This window comes from Rhinopithecus roxellana, chromosome 9 (assembly GCF_007565055.1).
Source record: "Rhinopithecus roxellana isolate Shanxi Qingling chromosome 9, ASM756505v1, whole genome shotgun sequence".
NCBI classification, from domain to species: Eukaryota; Metazoa; Chordata; class Mammalia; order Primates; family Cercopithecidae; genus Rhinopithecus; species Rhinopithecus roxellana.
The window spans coordinates 23,709,532-23,733,181 of NC_044557.1; the positions used below are offsets into that span (position 1 = coordinate 23,709,532).

The 23,650-nt window shown below is 44.9% G+C and overlaps 1 long non-coding RNA gene across 1 annotated transcript in view; it reads right to left on the minus strand.

Annotated features, from left to right (window-relative positions):
- LOC104668236 overlaps positions 1-23,650 on the minus strand; it is a 28,370-nt gene that overhangs the window by 1,647 nt on the left and 3,073 nt on the right. Inside the window, exons 2-3 of the long non-coding RNA XR_748794.2 lie at positions 3,232-3,496; positions 1,953-2,106 (exon numbers count right to left, since the gene is read on the minus strand). This is a non-coding gene — a long non-coding RNA (uncharacterized LOC104668236). The remainder of the gene's footprint in view (positions 1-1,952; positions 2,107-3,231; positions 3,497-23,650) is intronic.

A 23,650-nucleotide genomic window follows, 5' to 3' on the forward strand; every position in this document is an offset into this window, starting at 1 on the left:
ACGTGGAGTAGGAAAGGATCTCCTAGAAGTCACTACATCAGGAATCCCACAGCAACTACAACCACTGTTCATTGACATTATGTCTTCAATAGTAGGTGAATTTGCCGCTACAACCAAGTATTTTCTTTGCAACTGGCATATCCTTAATAATCTCCTTCCAGAGTTGTGCTCAGTAGCAGCTATTTCAGAAAGGAAATCAACATTTCCATTGTTTCTGTTGCAATATTGAATTCCAGGAAAGGTAGAGTTTTTGACATTTAAAGGGAAGAGCGCCCCCTAGTGGAAATATAATCCAATCAGACAGCCAAGACTACCATTAAAAGCTGATGGGTAACGTTCATGTTTGGAGACCTGCCCTACAGTCCCCTTCCAGAAGTGATTTATGCCACCAAGAAAGTGCACATCAGGCTTAAGCGTCTACCAAGAAAATGTACATTGTTATAAACAAAAAGAAGTTAAATTCTTTTTTTTTAAGAAAGAGTCTCGCTGTGTCACCAGGCTAGAGTGCAGTGGCGGGACCTCGGCTCACTGCAACCTCCGACTCCCTGGTTCAAGTGATTCTCCTGCCTCAGCCTCCCGAGTAGCTGGGATTACAGGTATGCACCACCACATCCAGCTAATTTTTGTATTTTTAGTAGAGACGGGGTTTCACCATGTTGGCTAGGATGGTCTCGATCTCCTGACCTCGTGATCTGCCTACCTCGGCCTCCTAAAATGCTGGGATAATAGGTGTGAGTCACAGCACCCGGCCTAGATTCGTATTTTTGGGTTATCATGAAGAGACAACAGAGCAAGAAAAGGATTAAGAAAATTAGGAACAGACAAGAGAAGTGGCATGAAAAGGAGGAGACAGAGGATAAAGCAGAAACAGGAAGAAGAATGACATGAAAATATGGATTTCTTCTTGGTATTTTTCTTCCTTCATTTTAGATGAAGGGAAATAGCTTATTCTAGAATAATTCCTTCCAGAGACCCTGTTTTTAAGTGGAACACCTTGTAGTACATTAGACAGGCAACAACTCCATTCTTGACAATGAAACAAACCACCGCAACTCAACACCTGATCGGACAGAGAGCAGGCACCTCTCACTCTTGTTCATGTGCTTGAGGCCTTTCAAAAGGGAAAAAAATGTGCCTGATGCCAAATGAGAGGTTCAGTGAATGAATGCCACAGCAACTATGGCTACCACTGTTAAATTGACATTATGTGAGTTGGGCAGGAGATGGAGAGGCATTGATGAATTACAGACATACAGATTCAGGCGCTTTCTGAAGTTTTGTTCTAAGTGACATCTGTCTGTGTCCACGGAGACCATTCCTCCCATCCAGGTGCAGCACAGGGACCCGCCATGACTTCGGGGGTGGATGCATAAAGAGTTTTCCATTTTAACAGTTATGTCTCTATAGTCGTATGTGTTAGAGAAACTAAAACTCATCTATCAAACCTATGATTTTAAGAATTCTATTTTTAACATGAGGCTGAGTAGGTTTTTCTTTAAGTGAGCAATTTTAAAGACAATATTAAATAAATAATAAAGTACATGGAAAGGGAGGAGAGGGGCCGGAAGTTATGAGAGAGCACTGAATATCACCGAAGCTCAGAAAACACTTCAGGAAGTGAGCAGATGTTATTCAAGGGTTATCTTTCTATCATCCTCTCCCCTCTCTTGAGACTGGTCCTTCTTGCATTCATTTTATCTGTTGTGCTTCTCTAGTTTGCCCTGCTCCTGTCTTCACCGAACACATTCCTATTGCTCTGAATCAATGACAATGTCAATGGGCAGGGCAGTCCTTCTGTGGTCCCATTCAGCCATGGCTCCAAATTCACAATCTAGCAAAGAAGGGGTCTCTAGACTGCCACCAGCATCGTATAGTGAAGGAATGGCCTCCGAATCAGCCATTTTCCCAGGACCTTCCCACCCTCTCCACCAGCACTCCCCGCTCCTCCTTACCCCAGTGAGAAGAGCAGTGTACAGTGACATGTGTCAAGGGCTCCAGCCATGGGAAAGGTGGAATCCTGTCCAAGGAGAGACAGTAGCTGAAATCTTGCAATGCTGAAGCCTCTTTTTCTCAGATGGATTCCCCAAGAAGACTGCCATCTACACCCTTGTTAGTCAGAGAAGGAAAGAGTTACATTGAGAAATTCTCTGAGCCCCAGTGAGAAACTCCTTTCTTCCCAGCAACCTCAGGTGACAGGACCCTGCCCGTGTAGGCTTGGGCCTGTCCTTCAGGGCTCATTTTAATGGAGTGAAAAAGCATTCCTCAGTCAATGACATGACCTAAGAGTTCTTGGGTCATTTTCCCTTCAAATTGCCATTGCAGGAATGCAACGTGATACCTGATTTACAGTATCGTGTAATCACTGAGAGCCCGCTCTGTGCAGCTGCCCTTCCCACCATCCATGTTTGACAGGCCACCACTCTTCCACTCTGATGTCAAGGTGAGCCTCTGATAAGAGGGTGTGTTACTCTGTTTGTGTTGCTATAAAGGGATACCTCAGACTGGGTAATTATACAGAAAAGAGGTTTATTTGGCTCACAGTTCTGCAGGATGTACAGGGAGCATAGTGTCAGTATCTACTTCTGGGGAGGGCCTCAGGACACTTCCAGTCATGGCAGAGGGGGAGCCAGCAGTCACATAGCAAGACCAGGAGTAGGAGCAAGAGAGAGATGGGGGAGGTGCCAGGCTTTTTTAAATAACAGCTCTCTAGTGAACTCATAAAGTGAGAACTCATTCATTATGATGAGGACAGGGCACCAAGCCATTCATGAGGGATCCACCTCCATGACTTCCCAGTAAGCCCATCTCCAACATTGGGTGTCACATTTCAACGTAAGATTTGGAGGGGACAAAGCATCCAAATCATATCAGAGGGCCAATCAAATCCCAGAACACTAAAAGAACAGCAACCACTGATCCCCACTGGGCATGAAGAGTAGCCAGAGTGCCAGTCCTACTTTCCCACCAAGACTCAAAACTGAAGACAGCTTAGCCTATTTTGGATGCTATTGACTGATACTAATGATTTCACTCCTACCTACACCCAGAGTTTGGGGGCATAAATGCAATGTGGTACTATAAATGTTTTAGCCTGTGCCAATTCCTATGGTATAAATACTGTCATCATAGCTAATTTGAATCTACAAACATGATGTCAATTGACTCACAAAATTCCTGAAAATTTAACAAGCAGCTCTTGCAAGTTTAAGTCTGCTGCAACATAGCACTTACATGCATGTTCTATAGAGTTCTTTAGCAGGACATGGTACTGTGTGGTTGGGGATGCCAGTGCTAGCATCTCTGACATATTCCTTCATCTTCACCTTCATCCTTACTTTTCCTTCCACTTTTCCTCAGTTATTAAAACTCCTCACGTCCTCTCTTTTTCTCTACTGGCTCTCATTTTGTATGGACATTCAGGCCATGGGGAAACTGAGATGATGCATTTCCATTTTACTACGTCACTCATTCTGTGACAGCTGAAATTCAGGCAGAGCTGAAAACAAGCAAGTTAGGCATAAAAGATTCCACAGATGCTACAGATACTGTTCAAATATAATACATAATTGGGCACTAATAATTAGAGATCTGAAGTTGAATAACACACAGTCCTGCCTTTTAAGGCTCACAGATGAATGAGAAGATGCAAATAATGTATCCATGGCAGACATTAGCAATTGATTCCAGAATTCACATACCACTGTTTTTTCTTTCTCAATACAGTGATCCCTACTGATTAATCACAGTTGGCACTGAAAATGGAATGTATTTACCATCCCTGGCCTATGTGTATCAAAGCACTAAGTGCAGGAGAGAAGGGACAGGAAAGATGTAAAAGGCAGAAAGGTGCCAATGGAGGGTGCCATAGACAAGTCTCACTGCAATTTATACCTAATGCTGGCCCTGTCTGTAGACCTACCTCTAGGTGCGTGTCATCTCAAGGTTGCCATGAAACGCTACATTTTTATACCTAGGATTGTCCGTGGCAAGAATCAACGAGAGGGCACAGGCATACCTGTGTCTGTGGCTGTGGGAACAATGGAAGGGGCTGAGCTTATTGCTCTAGAAGGCTGCTATTTGTGATTAGAAGGGATCATAAGAATGATGGAAGCCAAGCTGTGCTTTCAGAGAGGGGTCCAAGTGTGGAGTGCCAGCCATGATCCACTTCTTCCAAAGGCAAGTGGCTGCTGCTCTGGGGGTGGGAGAGGAGCTTAAGAAGGAGACTCACACTGAACCTGTATGTAATCTGGTTCCTTTCTACATTGTCAGGAGCCTGGGAGATCCCTGATATTTTATCTTCAAATGTGATCTGGGGTCTATAGTTGGACACATAGATGAGATGAGTTTTTTTTAATGGAAGAGAAGGGAAACTTTTTTTTTTTTTGAGACAGAGTCTTGCTCTGTTGTCCCGGTTGGAGTGCGGTGGCATGATCTTGGCTCACTACAGCCTCTGCCTCCCAAGTTCAAGTGATTCTCCTGCCTCAGCCTCCTGAGTAGCCGGGATTACAGGCATGCACCACCACGTCCGGCTAATTTTTGTGTGTTTTTAGTGTATACACCACGTTGGCCAGGCTGATCTCAAATTCCTGACCTCAAATGATCCACCCACCTCGGCCTCCCAAAGTGCTGGGATTACAGGTGTGAGCCACTCAGCCTGGATGGGAACTGATTTTTAATACACAGTGCTGGGATTACAGGTGTGAGCCACTCAGCCTGGACAGGAACTAACTGATTTTTAATTCATGCTCTATCATGAGCACACATTCTAACCCCAATACTAAGCCTCAGTGAGGGAGGATGGTGTCCTGGAGCAAATAGGCAATAACAGCAGGGTTACAGGCATTGCCTTGTCCTGGGGTTGGTGTGTTTGCTGTTAGCCACTGAGTTCCTAGACTCTGGAAGCTTCTTGTCTCAGACATAATGTCTCTAGGACCTAATGGTTCCCTGAGCCTCCTGACACCCATACCTCTGACCTAGAGTAATATAACCTTGCCACACCTTAGTTTACATTTGTGTGGCTCTTTACAAAGCTTTGTATTCTTTTTAAAGAACCTTTTGAAAGGATCTTAGTGAGAAGCAGCCAATGGAAGGGATCTTTGATGGTGAAATCCAGGCACTGTAGTCCCACTGGATACTTCCCCCATAGCACTGCCTTAACTACTCCTTTGCTAAAAGGCTGATCTTGTCCACATACCGATTTGTTGAAAGCAAAGCTCAACATGAAATGAACAAGCTGAAAGTGCTGGGCCAAACAGGGTCCTGAGCCCTTAACCCCTGGGGAGGACTGCAGCAAAGTTCAGAGTGTAACATCACTTGCTCCACGTGCTTTTTCTAGGTTCCGATCAAAAGGGAACAGACCGACAGGCTCGATACTTTGCTGGTAGAGTCATCACTCAATCACAGCATCCCCGGGGAATAGGAGAGGCATAGGATCTAACCCTTGCTATTTTTATTTTTGGAGACACAAATGAGGCAGTCGGTTCTGGAGGAAGTCACGAAATAAGCTCTGAATCAGATGGTATTTCACCCACCATCGGAGGCAGGATGACTTGTGCTATCACCTACCAAATCAAAGAGCTCTCCACACTTGCTAAATGGGACATGAAATGGCCTTGTGCAGTTCCAGCACAGAAAAGGCAAGGACTGGGGTACCAGCCAGGCTGCAGGCAGAGGCCCTCCCTCCTTGGGGCCTCAGCTTTCTGGAAGGGAGGGTGGGAGTGTGGAGTGTGGAGTGTGGGAGGAGAGAGAGAGATCCCATGTCTGCCACTGCCCAAAAGAGCCAAGGTCTTGGTGCCGGCAGGAAAGACAGTGAAAGTGAGATGTTTTCCACTCAAAGTTAGAACTAGAACCAGGAGTAGGAGTAGTAGAGGATGCAGAAGACGTCTTTTTTTTTTTTTTTTTTTTTTTTTTTTAGAAAGACTCTCACTCTGTTGCCCAGGCTGGAGTGGAATGCAGTGGCACAGTCTTGGCTCACTGCAACCTTTGCCTCCTGGGTTCAAGCGATTCCCCTGCCTCAGTCTCCCTAATAGCTGGGACTACAGGTGCCCACCACCAAGCCAGGCTAATTTTTGTATTTTTACTAGAGAGGGGGTTTTGCCATGTTGGCCAGACTGGTTTTGAACTCCTGACCTTAAATGATCCAGAGGGCATCTCTTTCTATGAACCAGAGCCACCAGTGTCAGCTTTCACTCCCGGCACCCCCTGTGCTCCCTAGGACTCTCCCTTTCCTGTCTCCTCATGTCCAATTCCAGATTCTCCTCCTAGCTCTTCTAACTCCCTGCGACCTAGGCAAGTAATTTTTGAGTATTACCACATCAGAAACAAGGAGAATGAGTTTGACCTCTCTATATCCCAAATAGCTATAAGCTCCTTTGGGGTGCTGGTTGTGTCTTATACCAGTGGTCCCCAACCTTTTTGGCCCCAGGGACCAGTTTCATGGAAGACAATTTTTCTATGGACTGGTTGGGGGGGGTGGTTTCTAGGTGATTCAAGCCCATTGCATTTATTGTGCATTTTATTTCTATTAGTATTACATTGTAATATATAATGAAATAATTATGCAACTCACCATAATGTAGAATCAATGAGAACCCTGAGCTTGTTTTCCTGAAACTAGCTGGACCCATCTGGGGCATCTGGGGGTGATGGGAGACAGTGACAGATCATCAGGCCTTAGATTCTCATAAGAAATGCACAATCTAGATCCCTCGCATGCACAATTCACGATAGGGTTCGTGCTTCTATGAGAATCTAATGCCGCTGCTGATCTGACAGGAGGCAAAGCTCAAGCAGTAATGCCAGTGATGGGGAGGAGCCGAAAACACAGATGAAGCTTTCCTGGCTTGCCTGCCATTCACCTCCTGCTCTGTGCCTTGGTACTGGTCCACGGCCCAGGGGTTGGGGACCCCTGTCTTATGACACTTTATTTCTCAGAGCATCCAGAGCTGTACTTGGAACACACAACATACTTGAGCATAACCTTTTGATGTGATCTGCTCACACAGGATTCACTCCCAGCTAACACAGACCCTTCCTTCCTCTTAAACATTCCTGAGGAGTTTTATCATAATCTAGGTGTTTGGGCAATTAAAAAAAAATTATGACAGCTATTTTGATTGAACATACCACAGAGAGAGTGTTTGGTGTTATTTTTTATTTTATTTTTTTTTTTTTGAGGCGGAGTCTCGCTCTGTCACCCAGGCTGGAGTGCAGTGGCCGGATCTCAGCTCACTGCAAGCTCCGCCTCCCGGGTTTACGCCATTCTCCTGCCTCAGCCTCCAGAGTAGCTGGGACTACAGGCGCCCGCCACCTCGCCCGGCTAGTTTTTGTATTTTTAGTAGAGACGGGGTTTCACCGTGTTAGCCAGGATGGTCTCGATCTCCTGACCTCGTGATCCGCCCGTCTCGGCCTCCCAAAGTTCTGGGATTGGCTTGAACCACCGCGCCCGGCCTCGGTGTTATTTTGGAAGGAGCCTATTTCATTACTGCAAAATTCTTATTTTAATTCTTGGATGGTCATTAAAATGGAACCCCTTTCCATGTGAAACAGTTACTTGCATCTTGTGAAGCCTCCCCAAAAACTGGGACCTTATTTCCTCTAAAGGCAGTTGATCAGTTCTTCCAGCTTTTATGCCACTAAAAATTTCTACTTTACCAAATGCTGAAATCTATTTGTATAGCATACTGAGATCTATTTGTATAGCATACTTCCATTGGTACTGTACTCCTTTGGATATTTATGAGAAATAAATAAAGTTACAGGTGAATATTTTATATTGTAGGACATAGAGGTTATATTTGGTTTAGTTTTGTTTACCTCAATAATCTAAACTTATTTCCTTATAATAAACATTTATTTAGACTGAAGAAAAAAATAATACAAGTCCTAACAAACCCCTCTCGCCACTTCCACTCCAGCCTTCCAAGGACAGCACCGCTTTGGCTGGTTGGATATGCAGGGACCCTCCGCGGCCACAGAGAGGAAGGGCATGTTCCCTTCCTTTGCTCTCGGCCTCCTGAGGGTCAGCTGTAACCTAGCAAACTTTCAACTTGGGGATGAATGGTAAGTGTCCCTCAGGACATGGGTGTCATGAGAACTCTAGGACTGAAGTCTCTGGGGATGGTGCTTTGGGTGAAAAGGCCAGCCGTGTTTCCAGGGGTAGGACAGGATCCTTCCAGCATGATCAGAAACTTACTGGGCACCCTTACAGCTGGCAGGGCTGACAGTAAGATGAGCCAGGCCAGGCAAGATTATAGATACTTCTACCATCTCTGTTATGGATCCCCAAGGAGACTGGGCACAAACTGATACTTAATTTTTTATTCAAATCTTTTCATTGATAAAATGAGATAACAGGCTTCTCTGTCTATGGAGTAGCCGTTCTTTTATTCCTTTACTTTCTTAATAAACTTGCTTTCACTTTGAAAAAAAATGAGATAATAACAACCCATTACCTTGTGATTCCTTAAATGTCTGAGGAAATTAATGTCAGGATCTGAAGCTACTCTAAGAAGAAAGGCTAAATTATGATTAGAATTATGGATCCTCAAAGAGCTGTGAAGAGACATTGTGTGAGCCTGTGAACTAACTGCCTATAGATAATGAGAACTGATGAGCAGTTCATAGTTTAAGTTTTTACTGTGTGCCAGGCACTGCTCTAAGCACCTCACATGAATAAGGACACTGTGTCCTCAAAACAACCCTTTCAGGTAGGTACTATTATTATCTCTACTCTACAGCAAGGAAACCAAAGCACAGAGGTTAAGACTTCATCCACAATGCCACCTAGAAAGTGAGAGTCTGGTCAGGGGTGGTGGCTCACACTTTTAATCCCAACACTTTGGGAGGCTGAGGCAGGAGTTCAAGACCAGCCTGGGCAACACAGCAATATCCTGTCTCCAAAACAACAACAAAAAAAATGGGTGTGGTGGCATGAACCTATAGTCTCAGCTACTCAGGAGGCTGAGGCAGGAGGATCCCTTGGGCCCAGCTGCATTGAGCTATGGTCACACCACTGTACTCCAGTCTGGGTGACAGCAAGACCCTGTCTCCAAATAAAATAAAATAAAATAAAATAAAATAAAATAAAATAAAGCTGTATTAGTCCATTTTCATATTGCTATAAAGAAATATCTGAGACTGAGTAATTTATAAAGAAATGAGGTTTAATTGGCTCCTGATTCTGCAGGCTGTACAGGAAGCATGGCAGCATCTGCTTCTGGGGAGGCCTCAGGAAACTTATAGTGATGGCGGAAACTTACAGTGAAGAGCCAGCACTTCACATGGTCGGAGCAGGAGGAAGAGAGAGAATGGGGAGGTACCACACACTTTTAAAGGACCAGATCTCACAATAACTCAGTCACTCACCATCATGAGAACAATGGGATGGTGCTAACCCATTGTTAACTACGCCCCCATGATCTAATTACCTCCCACCAGGCACCACCTCCAACACTGGCAATTACAGTTCGATAGGAGATTTGGTGGGGACACAGATGCAAACCATATCAAAAAGAAAAGAAAGTGAGAGCCAGAGAGTCAGCCCTGCTCCTCACCCCACCACAACCCTGGCCGGTGGTTATGCGGAACATTCTCGTGGGCTTGCAGCGAAGTGTGTTTATGAACTTGCATACAAATAGGTAGGTTCATATTCACATTGATCATTTTATCTTTTTTTAGTCTGGTTTCTCCTCTGCTACTGATCCTCCACAAATATAGGGGTGAAATAGCAAGGACAGATCAGGGGAACTGACTGAAGAGGGACCTGTATTGCCCATGGGAGCTGCAGGCTGAAAAGTGCTAAAGAATGTCCCAGACAGCAAGTAAGCAAGGCAGTGCTTAAGGTGGTGCTGGCTTAAAAATAATAACCCCCCAACTAACAATCTGATGTGAATCCTAATAGCCTCTCTTTGGGCTCCCACCTGCCCACGATCTTGGAGACACAAAGCAAAATCATCTTCTGCAGCCAACTCTCTTAGCTACATCTGCCTGGAAGGCAACCAGCGCCTCACCTCTTGCCCCAGATGTCTGCAACTAGAGATTCACACAACCTAGACCCAGTTAGAGCCCAGGCAAACTCTTCAGCCTTTTCCTGTGATAGAACAGAAGGATGCAGAGACCAAACCATAATGTGTGAAACGTAAGGACCTAGCAAATCACAGAATGGAGTCCCCTCTTTTTATAGGGGATAACACTAAAGCCAGAGAGGTTAAGTCATTTGCTTCATATCACACAGCTAGTGCCTTATTCATCTTTGTTTCCCTGAAGTCAAGCATAGGAGGTATCTGGTAAATGTTTAATTAGTTATCCACATGAATTTTGGGAGGCTACTGAACCTCTCTGGTTTCAGTTCTATCAACCACAAAATATGGAAAATCATCCCTGCTCTATATGTTCCACATAATTATTGTGAGATGAGGATCCAATAAGATTTATCCTCTGCACCTCACCTTCCCTCCAGATATAATCACTGGCAGGCAAGAAAAGTGACATATTATCTTTTCTCTTTTCCCCTCTCCTCTGTCTTCTAGATTTGGAAGCAAAGTATCATGATGTCCTAGCCAAGATCATACACTGAAGCAGGAGAGGATATTGACTTAGACTTGGGTGGGAAACCAGAGAGGAAAACAATTGAGAGACTTCATGGGGTTTTGTCTTTGATACATTTTTTTATCAAAATTAACTATATTTTGTTCCTACCACAAGGAGAAGAAGTGAGTGTATTGAGACACCCTGGAGATAACCTGGATCAATCACTTCATTTTAGAGATAAGGACCTGAAAGGAAAAGGAAACCTGCCCCAGGTCGCACGGCTGGTTCCCACCAAGCCTCCCTATTCCCGCTCCTCTCCTGAATCATTAGCCTTTACACGCAGCTTCCAGAAGGGAGGGTATTATTCTCGGCAAGGATCGAAACTAAAGCAGTTGGTATCTATAGCCAAGGTATGCTTGGTCTTATCTGGGCAGCTGACTCACTTCTGGACTCAGCCCCCTCCCTGACTACTTAACTGCACATTCTTGTATTAAAAAGAAAAAGTACCATGTTTATTATCATATTCATGCATATCCTAAGCATTTCACATGTGTAAAACTCTGCTACTGTATTCGCTACCCCCTCTATCTTGTGTTTTCTTACATTTTTGTGATCCCGTCAATTGCTGTTTTTTTGTTGGTTTGTTTTGTTTTTACATTTCAACTTTTATTTTAGATTCAGTGCGTAGATGTGCAGATTTGTTACGTTGGAATATTGTGTGATGCTGCAGTTTGGAGTATGGATCCTGTCACCCTGGTAGTGAGCACAGTACCCGTGAGGTAGTTTTGTAGCTCACTTTCCTCTGCCTTCACCCTCTGGTAGTCCCGTGTATTGTTCCCACAGTTATGTCCATGTATGCTCAATGCTTAACTCCCACTTGTAAGAGAGAACATACGGTGTTTGGTTTTCTGTTCCTGTGTTAATTTGCTTAGGATTATGGCCTCTAGCTGCACCCATGTTGCTGCAAAGGATATGATTTCATTCCTTCCATTTCTTTAAAGGGGATGGCTTAGGGTTCTGAGGGGCATCCTCATTACAAATCCAGCCTCCTTGACTCTGGAGCCTCCCTTGACTCTTGCAACAAGTCTGGTTGAACAAGTCTTAATGCCCTATCACATTGATGTCTGTGATACTCCACTCCCCCTTTTCACAGACAGTGGCCTCTCTGACCACTCTTCCCCTGGGGTTGCTCCTCCCTCCTAGCCTGGATATGGGCAGAGAATCCCATGGCCTCAGCAGTAATCTTTAGGCAGAAGGCCCCTTTACTTTAGCTCAAGCCCCACCCTCTCTTCTTTGCTCTAAACTGTGTTTCTACATTCATGCCCCTTCATCAGCCCCTCCTCAAACCCAACAGTGCAGATGAATGAGGGCCTCCCCACCCCGACAGTCCTCCCTTGACTTCACATCTCCACCCTGCCTGACCTAGAAACCTTCCATTCACCATCACTCCTTTCTCTACCCTGACCCCCAGCTCCAAGTTCTTCCTGTAGGTCCTACACTTGCCACGCTTCTCAGTGTATCCCATTCTCTCTGTTCTTACACTGCCATAATCTTATCTCTGGCAGCACAGCCACAATCTCCGAGCATCCAGACATCTTCCCCCTCAACTCATTCTGCATTCTGTTCTCAGAGTTGTCTTCCTAAAGCCTGGATATGATCTTGCACCTCTATGGCTCAGAAACCATTGATGGCACGATGTTGGTTATCAAAGTCATTCCAAATTCCTGAGCCTGGCATTGCAGATGCTTACATATCCTCATCCCATTCTTGTAAGTTTCCAGAACACTCACCATGTGCCATGCCGGATACTGTGCCAGGTGCTTTTGCATTACGACATGTGTGCTAAGCACTGCAACTTTGAAGTCATCAGTGGAAATGGTGACAGATATGGGTGTCTTTTAATATTTTCAACCTTCAGCAAAATGAACTCAGAGTTGAGTGATTTTTTCTAAAAGAAACATTCAATGATAAGGAAACATCAATCGATTATGGGAATTATTAATAACCAACATTTTGAGCACTTACTGTGTTCCAGTCAGTGGATTAAGCATTTACATACATTGGCTTATTTAAATGTCACAAGAAACTGACGAGTCATTATTATGGTTCATTTACAAAAGACAAAACTAAAGATTAAAGAGGTTAAGTGACTTGCCTGATATCAGAGACCAGGAAACAGTGAAGCACACCAGGAACCCAGGTGTGTCTGATTTCCAGGTCCTTGCACTTCATTGTTCTACTCTGCTGCCTTGGTAACAACAGGTTGCAAGAAGTGTCAGGGAGTGCCTCCCTCCTTCTCCCTCCTTCTCCCCTCCCCCGCCCCACTTATGACTTCATGCTCCTGGTTGGATGACAGCATGGGATCTAGAAAGCACATACCTTAAGTATAATGTGTGAGATTCTATTTAAAATTCCACATTTTGGGCCAGGCACGGTGGCTCACACCTGTAATCCCAGCACTTTGAGAGCCCAGGCGGGTGGATCACCTGAGGTCCGGAGTTCGAGGCCAGCCTGACCAATATGGTGAAACCCCATCTCTACTAAAAAAATACAAAAATTAGCCAGGCATGGTGGTACATGCCTGTAGTCCCAGCTACTTGGGAGGCCGAGTCAGGGAAATTGCTTGAACCGGGGAGGCAGAGGTTGCAGTGAGCTGAGATCACGCCACTGCACTCCAACCTGGGCAACAGAGCGAGAGTCCGTCTCAAAAGAACTACATAAACAAAATAAAATTACAAATTTTAAGTGGGGGAAATAAGGAGATCAACAGGTACAAACTTTCAGTTATAAGATGAATATGTTCTGGAGATCTAATGTACAGTATGGTGACTATACTTAATAATAGTGCATTGTATGCTTGAAATTTGCTAAGAGAGTAGATCTTAAGTGTTCTTACTGCAAAGAAAAAATTTAAGGGTAACTGTGAGATTAATACTAATTAACTTGATTATGGTAAGAATTCCACTATACATACATATATACACATATATATATAATCATTACACTGTACATGTTAGACACATACAATTTTTGTTTGTCAATCATACCTCAATAAAGCTAGAAAAAAATTCAAAAGTTTCTTTTGATAGTGTTCATGGAATAATGGAAGACATTACAATTCTCATGACAAGACAATGTCAACATCCAGCATTTTGGTGTACTTGTATTGGCTGGGATTCAAATCTCATCTGACGCAATGGTAATAGCCTCTATTGGAATGTCCCATCCCAGATCATGAAGCACTTTCCCACACTGTCTCCCTGAATTCTCACCAAGACCCTGAAAAATGCTACTAGCCTCATCATTAAAAATAAACAAACTTATTAAAAATATACTGAGGTCATAGAATTAAAGATACTTGCCTAAAGTCACATGTAACTGGTCAATTTTTTAACTGCTCAATGTTGCTTTTTTTTTTTTTTTTTTGAGACAGAGTCTTGCTCTGTCGCCCAGGCTGGAGTGCAGTGGCACAATCTCGACTCACTGCAAGCTCCACCTCTTGGGTTCATGCCATTTTCCTGCCTCAGCCTCCCAAGTAGCTGGGACTACTGGTGCCTGCCACTGCGCCCGGATAATTTTTTGTATTTTTAGTAGAGGTGGGGTTTCACAGTGTTAGCCAGGATGGTCTCGATCTCCTGACCTTATGATCCACCTGCCTCAGCCTCCCAAAGTGCTGGGATTACAGGTGTGAGCCACCACGCGCAGTCCCCATATTGCCCTTTAATAACACCACTTCTTGGATACAAGTTATTCTCAGACAGATCTCATTTTACAGAGCTTTTCACAGTATGGGTAACAGTTACTGGACTAGAACCACATAAAATGATCACTGCGCAGGATCATTCATCGCAGAGCATTCGCTGAATCCCAAAGTCTTCCCAGAAGATAGAATAGCTCTGCTGAGGCACTTCAGCCTGAAAGGATTTGCTGTAATGTGATTTCACCTGAATGTTTAGCCGTGGCTGCAAATTCCGCTTCAAAGAAAGGGCCTCTCTTTACAAGTGACTGTTGTGGCTGTTTCTCTGCAGCTGGCATTCCAGAGCAAACCAGGGATTAGAGGAGTTTCTCTTTGGACTTAGAGATAAAAAAGGCAGGCTAGGGACCCACACAGTCTACACCCCCTTCCCCAGCTGGTGATGCTTTTTCTAATTCTGATTCAATGTGCCCACCTGGTTGTCATTATACAGGGCCAGACTCACAGCCTGGGAGGACAGACCAGACTTCCCCAAAACTAAAACCACTCTGGAGCTGCAGCAGTCTTCGTTTGATGAGGACAAACCACAGACCCCATCAGGAAAGCTGGGGAGGGGACGGAGAAGGAGGCTAGCAGAGCCTCTGATCATACTCTGGGTGCCCGTGGGCCACTGACAGACACCCTGTCCATCAAAACTGCTCACCCCAAGAAAATGATCAATGACAAGCAGCCCGTGGTGAGATCCTGCAACCGCAAAATGATTACAGGTGCAAAAGGGCGATGTCTGTGCAGGCGGGGTCAGCTCACGGCACTCACAGGGTGAGGCACAGGATGGACGTGTGAAAGGATTCCCCACCGACACACACGTACACACACAGTCCCTCTTCTGATGTCATGGTTACCAAGGCAACCCAACATGAGTCATATCTCAAGGTGGATTAGCAGAGCAGGAGAAAGGCTTTTGTTTGTTTGTTCAAAGCTCTTCCCCTTCTTTCCTCTTAATAGCTCTCTCTGATGGTGATAATAGCCAAGTACCTTTCATACCCTCAGAAATCCTAAAATTTGGGTGTTTAGCTTGTTTAATCTTAGAAAGCAATCAACTTTTTCTTGATATTAGATTGGGGCGGGAATCCAGGGCTCAGTGATAATGTTGCATTTGGCAGAGATCTGAAATGATTTCTAGAACTATGAGGGTGGTGACTTAGCAATCATATTCCCTCTGTGCCGAGGCCCACCCCTGAGAGGTGCCTGGCCTTCTCTGAGGAGCCAGCCCTCCTAGCCCCACTCCCCTAGCATCTGAGCAAGCAGCACAGACTAGGCTCTGGGGAGCAGTGTGCTTGCAGACTTTCTATTTTGAGCTCTGCAAGTGCTTCACAGCTCATTGGCTGTGCGTGCCAAACAGGAAGGTCCTCCCGGAAGGGCCACATACTGGAGGGTTTCACCTAGAGCAGAAATAAATTAGCAGAGAAAAAGAGATGACTCGTCACGGGGACAAAGCACAATATCACAAAATAAGGCCCTTCCCCTGCCCTAAGGTTAGATTGAATGCTCTCCTTGGAGATGCTGCCTGGACCTCTCATGGACGCCTTGAGAGGTATCCTATAACTAATTTTGGGATGGGCCCTTTTCAACTGGAAATGCCAGGCACTGATTACTGAATCTGTCTTGTGTCAGAAGCCTTGTACCTAGTAGGCATGACCACGGGTTCAAATCACCTCCTAGTAATTAATTAGTGGGCAAAAACAAGTGCTTTGAGCTCAAGAAAGGAAGAATGATGGTTCCTTGGGTGCCAGTAAAATCAACTTTAGGCCTCTCTCCTCCTTAGCTCAAGGTGCCCCTAGTTCTTTACCTCTGTTTTAATAGGAAGCCTGAGTTAGGTTTTATTAAAGTGGAATTACTTGACCCGGTGAAGTTCAACTGAAGGTAACTGTTATTTAATGTTTGCACAAAAGAAGCACAAACAACTCCATGTCAACTCACCTGTCCCCACCTACAATGCAAACAGCAGCTGTCAAGACTTTTCATCATCGACTGTTATGAAAAACCTAACACGGACCAGGAAAGTACTTCTTGAGCAAAACGACTCCTGGCATGGAATCTGTGGTCACCAGAGCTATTAAAAATAATAATAATAATAACAATAAAAAATAAGTGCTGGGGAGAGGACTAGGCTTTGTTTGAAAGAACAATTTTTAGGTTGGGTGCGGTGGTTCACACCTGTAATCCCAGCACTTCGAGAGGCCGAGGTGGGCAAATCATGAGGTCAGGAGATCGAGACCATCCTGGCTAACATGGTGAAACCCCATCTCTACTAAAAATACAAAAAAATTAGCCGGGCGTGGTGGTGGGCACCTGTAGTCCCAGCTACTCAGGAGGCTGAGGTAGGAGAATGGCGTGAACCCGGGAGGCAGAGCTTGCAGTGAGCTGAGATCATGTCACTGCACTCCAGCCTGGGCGACAGAGCCAGACTCCGTCTCAAAAAAAAAAAAAAAAAAAAGAAAAAAGAAAAAAAGAAAAAATTTTAAATAGTATTTACTTTCATAATCTTTTCTCTCTAACTTCCAAATAGGCCAGCAAATATTCCACTGGGCCCATGTGGAGCTGGGCTGCCTCCCAGGGTGCATGGCCATTCTTTTCCTGTTGCCTTTATCTCAATGAGTAGAGAAGGCAAAAGTTTGCTCACGTCAATGACCATGTCTGAAATCCTCGCTTCTGACCACAGTCTCATGCAATCCAGGCCAGCGTGGTGGGCTCTGTAACGTTTCCCACTGGCTTTCCTGTCTCACTCTCAGGGAGAACGGGTTGTAGACCTAATAGACATTGGCCAAGGCACTGCACACCCCCTGGGCTGTTCTGTGGAATTAGACCCAAGACATGCTAACAGGTCTGGCTTTCACTCACAGGCAGCTCATAGAATTTAGAAGATTTTTGAAGCAGATTTTTGGAAACCATCCTCTCCTCCTCATTCTAGATGAGAAAACTGAGCCCCCCGAGAGGCAACATGACTTGTTGAAGATCACACAGTGTCGTAAGTGACAGAGGCTAGAAGTTGAGCTTCCTGGCTTCAAACCCAGAGTGATTAGCACTAGAACTCAGTGGGGGTTGAAGGAAGAGGGAAGGCTCCCTCACATCCCCTCCTGATACATTCATTGTTTTTTGCATCTAATTACTATTATTAACAAAAACAACAGCAGCAACAAAGATATTTCTGGGGATAGGAAAGCAATGTTTTAAATGACCAAACATTGAGCATAAATTATTTGCCTTCTCAGTCAACTCCATGAATGGAGGCCTTGCATGGTGAGAGAGCCCAGTGTTTGGGGGGTAGAAGTGGGTCCTATTAGGAGCTGAAAGAGAAAGGGCAAAGAACTGTGAAGACAAATGTCAATGATACCATAGCCAGCACCCAATTTTGAGTGGAGAGAGTCATAGAAACCTTCCAGAACTCATGGCTGGATTGCATTCTCAGATCCAGCTCCTCATCAGCAAGGAGATTTAGTGATCAGCCTCCTTTTTACCTGCAGGCGGCCCATATGACCTTGACTAATTCCCCAGGAAGTGTGAGCTGCAAAGTCTCTGGTTGCTGAAAAGCTCACACCCCCATGGAGGGAGATTGGATGACCTTACACTTTTGAAATTACCTGGGGCAGCTCTTGGCTCAATTCTGTTTCATTTGCACTATCTCTGGTATCCTGACATTTCCCATTCACAGCTGCTATCACCGGCCTCATTTCCTACCTCTTTGAAAAGGTCTTTATGACCACCTCCAAATCAAAGATAAAAATGCCAGATTATACTTATCCTGACGTGGCTCAATCACCTGAAGGTTTGCATAGGTGGATGTTGGTGGTGGTTCTCACATTCAGTTTTCAGAAGAGGAATCATTTTGCTTTGTGAAATCATTTGAAACTTTTGTTCGGCACAGACTCACAAAGTCACAAAAATATGTCTTTTTCATCCCTTCCTACCTATGTCAGAATCACAACTGAGGTGCTTCCAGTTTCACTGATCTAGAACCTCAGTTTTCTAGAGGTTCTAGATATTTCCTTGGCTACTCAATTTCTGAACTCACTGGCGATGTCCTTGACATTGGTATAACTGAAATAGTTCTAACAGGGACGTTCCCTGGTTGGGTAACTTTCTTCTGGTTGCCGTAGAAGTGACTTCTTTTCCCTGCCTTTCTTCTTAGCTTTTCTGCTCCAAATCTCTAAGTATGTGGCTTGGAATTTGTACCTGGCACAGATATTCTTAGCTGTGCCCAAAGGCCCAAGCCTAATGGGTTCTTCCCAACTTCAACGACTTCTTTCACTTTTGTAGATTCCTCTAACTTCTAACTATTGTTGTCTTCTGTATCTTAATGTGCCCTTCTTCTGCTGAAACTGCCTTCAGGCTGCTCCTGGAATTATCTATTCCCTTTTTAACTCTGTTCACAGGCAGGCTGCTAAGTGATTCCTCCCCATACCTAAGCTTGGCTGGGAGCTCCTTTGTAAATGCCACACTCCCAAAGCCAAGGCTGAAGAATAGGATGTTTAAACATCCCCCAGGGGATTGCAGGAACAGAGGAACCTCCAGTGCTTGGTGGAGCCTACAGGGAAGGTTGGATGAAGTTCTGTTAGTCCCTAAAGGAAGGCAGGTTGTGGCACTGGGTGCTGGGTTGAGAAATAATTATAGTGTCACTTTCTTGGTGTTTACATACTTGCTAATAAGCTGGCATTATAGGCTTTATTCTGCCACACAGCTCCTGCTTCTAGAAGGTCCTCTAGCAGCCAAAGTTATCTGCAGCTTGCACTCCAGAAAGAATACCCCCATGCTGATAACAGGCCACACAAACGTACCTTTGTATGCATTAGCCATGATTTTTTAAAAGATAACGTAAATTTGACTTTTGAGCAATTGAGGGATAGTGGAGCACATCATAAAATAATCAGGCGTTAGAGTCAGACTTAACTGGGCTCAAATTCTGACTCAGACACTTACCAGATATATGTGTCACCTTGGACACATTACTTTAATTTTCTAAAAATCCCAATTTCCTCATCAGTGAAATGTGAATTAAAACAGGAAGTTATTTAGAGAGTTGTGTGGATTAAAGGTTAACGTTCAATTTTTTAAAAAACCCATAAAACATGGTGGCATGCACCTGTAATCCCAGCTACTAGGGAGGCTGAGGCAGAGGAATCACTTGAACCCAGGAGGCGGAGGTTGCAGTGAGCTGAGATTGTTCCACTGCACTCCAGCCTGGTGACAGAGCAAGACTCAAAAAAAAAAAAAAAAAAAAAAAAAAAAACCCATAAAACAGAATCAGAATTAACACCTTAAAAAAGCACTTATTTTACGCCAGGCTCTACTTTGGTTCTGTCCTCCCACTAACCCTGAGTCATTGCTATTATAACCTCCATTCTACAGATGCGGGAAGAGACAAACAGAGATTAAGGAATTTGTCCAATGTCCAGAAACATCCTGACACCCTGGCAAACTCAAGGGACTTGTGGAGGTGGGGCTGCTGTGCTCCATGCCTTAGGCCCTCCCATCCCTGAGGAGTGTGGGACCCCTGGGGGCCTTGGTCTTCATGTGTCTCCAATACTCTATTTAGCCCATTTCACTGGGGTGACCAGCTACCCAAGAAGCTTAAAGACCTGCACCTATGGGGTTGTCCCAGGGTCCTCAGTTGGACCCAGACCCAAGAGGGTGTCCCACCAAGCAGATCATGCCTGCCAGCCGGCAGAGTATCCTTTCATGAGATTGTGTGAGGCACTAGAATGGTGCTGACACCATGATTTTAAGGTAACTCAAATTTCTGTATAGAGATGAGACCCTGTAAAAATGTTTTCCCAGGGCCACACACCCTAAGGCAGCCCCTACAAGGTCCCGCTGCCAAGAAACCACAAGCTGGGACTGGAACTGTGCTCTCCATGTGCAGAACGGTCTCTCGGCAAGCACACAAATGCAGTGCAGTTATTATTAGATTTTAAATACCTTGGGGAGTTTGAGCTAAAAGAAATCCCATGGTAAAGCAAGTTTGTAAAACAAAATGTGACTTGGCCTCTGTTTTTAAGTCTCAATTCCAGTTTTGCAAAAGGAAGCCCATTTGTAACTGGTGAGGGATGAGAGCCGCTGGTTGAAGCTGATTGCTTCACAGCCCATCTGGCTTTGCAGAGAGGAGAAAGGCAGACGTTCTACAGTAAAGAATGTGGCTGGTCTTTGCTTGGGTTCCTGGGTGGGAATTTCTAAACTCTTGGAATGTTCTGAGCGATAGGAGTGTCTTTGGTACTCATGGTGGGCCCCTGAGGCCAGGCCTGAGTTCATGCTGATGAGGTGAGGTGACTGTGCCCTTGACAGTTTCAAGATAGGGACTATCCAGGCCAGAAATGCCAATCATATGCTTAGAGGGGTTGGGGGAGTGGAGAAGGTTGCAGATGAGATCAATCATGTAGCCTGTATTTCAATCATGTGTGGGTGGCCTGGAAACCCCAGGGCTTGTGGCTGGGGTCAGAAGGGTGGGGGTTTTTGGGGGGGGGCCTCTGCTTTCAACCAGGAAAGTCTGCACCAACTGTGGTAGTTGATGTCAGAATTGCACTGTACCCTGCCCTGTGATGCTGTGCCCCAGCAGGGAAGGGATAAAAAGGGCAATGGAACAGCTTGGCTTCTCACTTTGTGTTTCAGGACCCTCTGTCTCCATCTGTACCTTCCCAAGCCTTGTCCTTTATCCTCTACCTCACACCTCTCCCCTGCCACAGCTGAGAGGCCATGTCTGAAACACACACTCTCCTCTTAAAAACCTTCAAGTGTCTTCCTTACTTATATCCTGTTATTATATGCTGACATGTGGAGAAGAGAAATTAGGCAGATTAACTTGATCACCATGATATATCCCATACCTGAATTTAGACTCTCTTTCAAGGACCTCAGATAGTTGACACATGTGTCCTCAAGACATTTGAAGAAGAATGAAGTCTTTTTCTCATGAGATTGGATCAAGTAGGACTCTGTCTACTTGACTGTTTTGGTCATTAGAGGCACAGGATGAAGTAGAAATAGCATCAAAGTGGAGATAAATGCCCTGAGTCTCAGTCATCTCAGGGACTATGCTCCCCCAGGAGAATGGGTCAGGCAGGGTGGGACCAGGCTGGTTGTCAGTCCCCATCGAATTGCCCAGGGTGCGAAACAGACCTTCAAGCCCCGTGGGGAAATGAATAGTGTGAAGTTGGAATTGGAAGAGAAATCCAGTCAAATAGCTGAAGGAAGACTCCGATCTGATGGACACACCATCAAGGCACCTCCTTGGTGCCCACGACAGCACATGATGTCAGATGTTACCATTCAGGGCTTCTTGCATATGGCCCAGCAGCACTCTCATTGTTTGGGAGGGCAGGGACAGGGTGGAGAGGGGCTTCAGCACATCCCACTGGGAGAGCCTGTGGCTGACCAAGTCTCACAAGAAGGGCCTCATGATGGACCCTGCAGCTCACAAGTCACCTTCGTTAATTACTGCACCATGTGTGATGCTAACAACCTGACACCTCAAACTTACCTGTTTCTTTAAATTTAAAAAGTTTTTTTTAGAGATGAGGTCTTGCTCTGTCACCCAGACTGGAGTGCAGTGGTGCAGTCATGGCACACTGCAGCCTCAACCTCCTGGGCTCAAGCGATCATCCCACCTCAGCCTCCCAAGTAGCTAGCATCACAGGCACACACCACCATGCCAAGCTAGTTGTTTTTTTTGTTTTGTTTTTTTTTTTTTTTTTTGTTTTTCCACAAAGACGGGGTTTCACTATGTTGCCCAAGCTGGTCCCAAAGTCTTGGCCTCAAGTGACCCTCTGGCCTCTGCCTCCCAAAATGCTGGGATTAGAGGCATGAGCCACTGCACCTGGCCCCAAACTTACCTATTGACTTTAATCAGCTGCAGACATTTGGATGTCTCTGCAGTGTAGGAGAGCATACAGAAGTACATCTAAGGAACCAAGCCACAATGATGTCTCTTGCTCTGCATGGAAAACGAGAGAAGTGATAAAGTGGGGAAACCTAGTATCTCCTTCACCTACCTCCTTCCTCTGTCAACACTCTCCTTTCTTGGCTGCTTACTGTTATAACCATTCTCTTCTCCACACTGTTTTCCAATAAACACACACATCAGAGAGCTGCCGTCTTTGAATGCTCCACTCTGTACCTGTATTTCCCAACACAGATGGAGCCAGTCAACGTGCAATGATTCAGGTTTTGCTTTAGTCCTATCAGTTAAGATTTACTATGAGCAAATCTCATCACAATGTCACCACATCCCCAAATTTAGGTCAAATGGACACAATCCCAATGTTCATATCCTACAAATCTAAGCCTTTTGTGGGAGCAAACATGCTTGTCAGCAGAAATTAAGGAAAAGCAAGAGATGGATGGCAGCTGCTGCAGAGCACATGGACATCGTTTCCAAGTGCCCAGGATTGCCATCGGCCATATCGATTGGATAATGACAAGGAGAGCTGGTTTGATTCCAAAAAGAGAAACCATGCAGAGGAGGCAAAAGGCAAAAGGAGTACTTAATTTTTATGAACCTGTTGGCGGGTGCTCCATATTAATATTTCATTTGTCAGTCTTGTCTTTTTTATTTTAAACTCAAAATGAAGAGCAATGCCTAGCTCCTGACTGTAATCTCAGTAGGAGTGTGTGGTGTGTCCACATCCTGCCTCATGCCCCAGATCATTGTAGTTAATGACCACACATACAGGCATTGTGTTTTGTCAAACAGTTACAAGCTGAATTTTGGGAATATGTAATCATTTCAAGGATTTTTTCAAAAAATCATCATACTGCTAAATAGCAGCCCTCTCTTTCTCAGCCAACAGCATGTGGAGGGGTTCTAACTTAAGGGCCATAAATAAATCTGGACAATAACCCTGCATAAAGCAATCTGGTTCTTTCCCCCTCTAAGCTTCCACATCACACCCGGCTTCTCTGTTGAGCTTATGATTTGGTTGCTAGGTCAGCCAGAAGGTGAATGGTTTCCTGCGTGGGTGAGATAGAGTGGTTGCAAAATGCATATCTTGCCTCAACTCAGCAAATGGTGCCCCAGCTATCAGGGGCATGCAGCATATTGGAGGCTGTGATTCAGGAAGGAGCACAAGGTGAATTATATTGTCAAGCACACTATTAAATGGGTGAAGCTGCCCAGCAGCTCCTTCCCCAACCTGTTTTCTTCTTAAAATAAATCTATTCCATTGGCAGGCACTAGACTGAGGTGTCCTCACAAAATCATGGAGTCTTAAGTAGAAAGGAGGCATTTGGACCAGCCCCTACTCTTTAGAGACGAGGAGTTTGATGTTCAGAGTATGAACCGTGGTGGTTTTGTTTTTGTTTTGTTTTGGGTGGGGAACAAAGTGAAGAGGATCCTAATCTGAACAATGAAATAGTGCCAACACTTTCCAAGAATAT